The following is a 4,679-nucleotide window of genomic DNA, read 5'->3' as shown; positions in this document are numbered from 1 at the left end:
TCTAAAACAAAATGTAAAAAATAAAAAAAATCGTAAGTTTACCGGAATAAATTGTATATAAAAGTAGTATATATGTAACCTTTGGTGTGTCAATGCTTCAGTACCTAATTAACCATGGCGGGGGAGGAACATTACATATATCTTACTAATCTTGGTAACCGAGACATATATTTACATATATTTACGTAGAAAATCAGACTAAACAGACCCCATGGTCCAGACTAGGTGGTCTGTCCTTAAACCTAAGGGATTCTACATTAATCAGAAGGCTCCAAAACGATACATATTAACTCTAGTTGATATTAAGTTGATGGAAGTGACGGTCGAGCTTGTTTTTGAAGGAGTAAATCGTGTTACACTCGACCATTGACGGTGGGAGCTTATTCCATTCTCGTACTACAACGTTAGTGAAGAAAAATTTGGTGCAGTCTGAATTTACTTGTCTACATTTGAGTTTTACGTCATTGTTCCTCGTACGCAAAGTGTCATCGATCATAAACAATGTTGATCTGTCTACATTCGTGAAACCATTAAGTATTTTAAAACATTCGATCAGTTTTCCTCGGAGGCGACGTTTCTCAAGAGAGGACATGTTAAGGGTGGAAAGCCTTTCTTCGTAAGATTTGTTGTGCAAGGAAGGGATCATTTTTGTTGCCCGACGCTGAACACCTTCTAATTTAGCAATGTCCTTTGCATGGTGGGGAGACCAAAACTGTACCGCATATTTTAAGTGGGGTCTGACTAAACTATTGTAGAGTGGAAGTATTACATCTTTATTCTTGAATAAAAAGTTTATTTTAATGAAGCCCAACATTCTGTTCGCTTTATTTGCTGCATCGATGCATTTCTGTGAGAATTTGAGGTTTGACGCGATTTTGACTCCCAAGTCCTAAACGCATTGAACGCTTTTGAGTTTAACGCCGCGCATTTCGTAATCGAACTTCTTATTCCTTGTTCCAACTTGAAGGACCTGGCACTTGTCTACGTTAAAGGGCATTTCCCATCTATCAGACCAAGCTGAAATTTAGGCAAATCCTTTGGAGGCTTTGCCTGTCTTCGTCAGTGTGCACCGAGTTACCAATCTTTGTGTCGTCTGCAAATTTACTAATGCGATTATTGAGTACGACATCCACATCGTTGATGTGAATAATGAAGAGCACTGGGCCAAGAACAGAGCCCTGAGGGACGCCACTAGTGACCGGCGCCCACTCTGAGTTAAATCTGTCAATCACCCTTGCAACTCGACCCAAGTAAGGATTATGAAGTAGGGATGATAAACTGTCTTTATCCTAAAACATTCTATTGTGTACCGAAAGATGATTATTCTGCAAGAATAGAGGTATGGGTCAAAGCACACGAGAATCCGAAACATAATTATCTTCTTTATACGTTTGTACCCATGTCGAACATTGAAGCTGGGGATACAAGGTATATGATAGCTACCCTGAATAGTGAAATAGCGGTTGAGATGAAAAATAACCTCAGGGAACAGTACTCGCGGTGTTTTGAGAATGATAAGTTTTTCAGCTATAACGAGCCATTGCAATGGACGGAGCTGCTTACCCGTAAAGGTATATCCACAAGCGACGAACAATTCTGCACTATGAGTTTCAGATTTGGTTCTAGGATGGCTCAGTCGTTAGGTTTTGACTATCCCGCAGAATACATAATTTATGACGTCATGACTCTGAGCGAGCAGACAACACATGTACCGTCCCCCTACCCCCCACGGGGAGACGGAGGAGTGGATTTTGCGTTGTTCTATACCGACTGTGTGACGCCCACTAGGTACGGAGGGCAAAGTATCAACCTTCTAGAAGTAATAACCATGGAGGGTGCCGGGGGACGTGGTTTTAGACAAATAGCGTATAAACCTCTTAATAAGCACCTAATAAATAGTATTTCCATAAAGGTAACGGATCAGAATGGCAGGCCTATCCCTTTTGGTAGGGGAAAATCGCTAACGGTCGTACTTCACATCCGACCTAAATAAATAAATAAATATATACTACATATTATGCGAGGGTGTGTTATTCTTCCGTCAGCTGGCATGAGAAGCAGTTTTATCCCGCCTGCTCGTCACGAGTTTGACGCTATATTCCTAGCGCGTGAGGGGAGGTGTGGCGGTTTAAGGGGATATCAAAGTATTTCTACCACCACAGAGAACAAGACGGGGTGGGGGGTTATTCAACATTCTCGGTGGGTTAGCGAGGAGAGCCATCCCCTTCTTAATGCGGACAATAGCCCCCGAGTCTATACGAATGGATAAAAGCGTAATAAGTGATGTCTTAGAGGGAAGAAAACTACGCGATTCGTTAAAAACCCGAGGCGTAGAAGCGTTAAAGGGTGTAGGTGAAAGACTTGGACGCGGTGGAACAGCGAAAACTCGTAAACGTAAAAGAAATAAGAGACAACCGAAGCGAAAGACGCCTAAGATATGTCATAATAATGATATTTTTTTTCCCGAAATGGTTTAGTTTAACGAGGAAGATGACGGAATACGGGTCTGACGTACAGGGTGGTTGCATTTCCACACCATTCAGCTACTATATTGCAGCTGTAACAGAGAGTTTCCCTAATGTCATGTGTAAAAGGACTATTGAGTCTTCCATCGCGGCTAGACGTAAACTTGATTGTCTCCCCGTTAATTAAGACGGGGGTAGTAAGGAAATTACTGAGAGCTATATCGAATTCAGAATTCCAGGGGTACCCGGGTAATTTCTAGACTTAACATTAACTCTTGACACGAAAATCTCCCTAAAGAAGAGGGACGGAACGAAACTCTATGATACAGATTATGCTGTATTTGCCAATGGGCTCAGTAATACCCTATACAAGTCATGCACGTGCTATTTTAACGAACAAATGGTAGAGACGAACCCTCTGTACACCATAGTTTCATCAAAATGATAACTTTAAGCCCTCATGAAAAACTAGATTCACTTGGTCACACCGCCTTCTACCACCGTGATTATGAGGGGGCGAAGGATATCGTAGGCACATATGACGAGGGTTACGTCACAGGGGGAAATAAACAGGAAAAATATATGATTAAGCTTTGTAAAGACCACGGACTCTCAATGACGGCCCCATTAGTGTTAGATATAACGAGTATAGATGCTTATCTGCTTGACGGAGTCGACCTAAGAATCCGTCTTGAATTAGCTAGCAACTCTTGGGTCATAAACACACACCAGGTAGATGGCGACTACAGATATAATCTAGAATCAGCCAGGCTATGGGTTGACCGCGTCGTTCCACACGCCTCCGCTTTAGAGTCACTCCACCTTTCGCTCGCTATGAAACCCATGCAATACACATATAACAGGACGTTGTATAAGACGTTTGTTCTGGGGCAATATCAAACATCGCTGCTGGCTGAACTACCCTTTTCTCAGATCATTCCACAAAGCCTGACAATGGTTATCGTTGACATGCAAAGTATGAATGGCTCCTATGACCGGAATGGGCTTTACCTCGACCATGCCGACCTCTCACATGTTGAAATAACTATTAATGGCTAGTCAGTATACAACATTCGCAGCGCGTTTCCACACCACGCCGTCCGTCTTTATTATTCCACCTTAGAAGCGTTAGGAATGGAGACACATAACACGTTAACCTTCCCTGCTTTTAAATCTGGGCGGACACTAAGTGCGTTCAACTTCGTCACTGAGGATGTGGATAATGGTATTCCTCTTGAAAAATCTGGTAATATGCACATTAATCTCACCTTCGCTAAGGGACATAATAAGACTTTTATCGTTTTGTTTTTGCCGAGACGACAGGACTCATTAATATAGACGCTCACCGTCATGTGCGGTGTATTGTGCTTGCGTAAACCGTCATGAACTCACTGGAAATAGAAAATGGTTTACGAGAACGATTAGGTCTTAGAACCCACTTTTTAGGCTGCCACGCTGAAAGTCACTTTGATGAACTGGTAAGCTTGGCGAAGGATAAAAATATACCATGCACATTCATTCTTTTGACGTTAGAGTGGGATAATTCTACACTCGGACACTGGAATACCGTATATATTAATTATGAAACACTAACATTAGGGTACTTTGATAGCTATAACCTAGACCCCTCCCTCAACTCAGTGAGTTTACACCGCTTCATTCAAGAGTCACCGTTTATGAAGGTCATTAAGTTAGCATACCGCTAACAAACACAATCCATTGTATGTGGAATATATGCCATGTACTTTATTTATTTACTCAGTCATCAGAGTCTACAACACGTCATGCGATGTACTCATGCCAAGTTTAATAAAGGACAGTTTGTTTATAATGATAAGTTTATAGTACGCTTAGGGTACAGACTCTTTAATATGCCTGACTGTGTAAGAACCTTTTGTCCTCGGGGAAACGTTCATAAATATTGTAAAGGGCAATATTGTAACGTTGGACTCACATAAAAAAAAAAAAAAAAAAAAAAAAAATATATATATATATATATATATATATATATATATATATATATATATATATATATATATATATATATATATATATATATATATATATATATATATATATATATATATATATATAAAAAAATATATACATAACACTGAGAGGGTTACCAAATTGGTGAGAAATGCCTCCGCCAACGTTTTCTCCTCTCTATCACTGAACGTGGTAAGTATTTATATATATATATTTATATATATA

The 4,679-nt window shown here is 40.2% G+C and overlaps 1 pseudogene; it reads left to right on the top strand.

Annotated features, from left to right (window-relative positions):
* Nucleotides 1–2,490: 2,490 nt before the first annotated feature.
* LOC126997126 (uncharacterized) lies at nt 2,491–3,841 on the top strand (annotated as a pseudogene).
* The last annotated feature ends 838 nt before the right edge of the window (nt 3,842–4,679 follow it).

This window comes from Eriocheir sinensis, chromosome 11 (assembly GCF_024679095.1).
Source record: "Eriocheir sinensis breed Jianghai 21 chromosome 11, ASM2467909v1, whole genome shotgun sequence".
NCBI classification, from domain to species: Eukaryota; Metazoa; Arthropoda; class Malacostraca; order Decapoda; family Varunidae; genus Eriocheir; species Eriocheir sinensis.
This window is presented reverse-complemented; position numbering and strand designations above follow the sequence as displayed.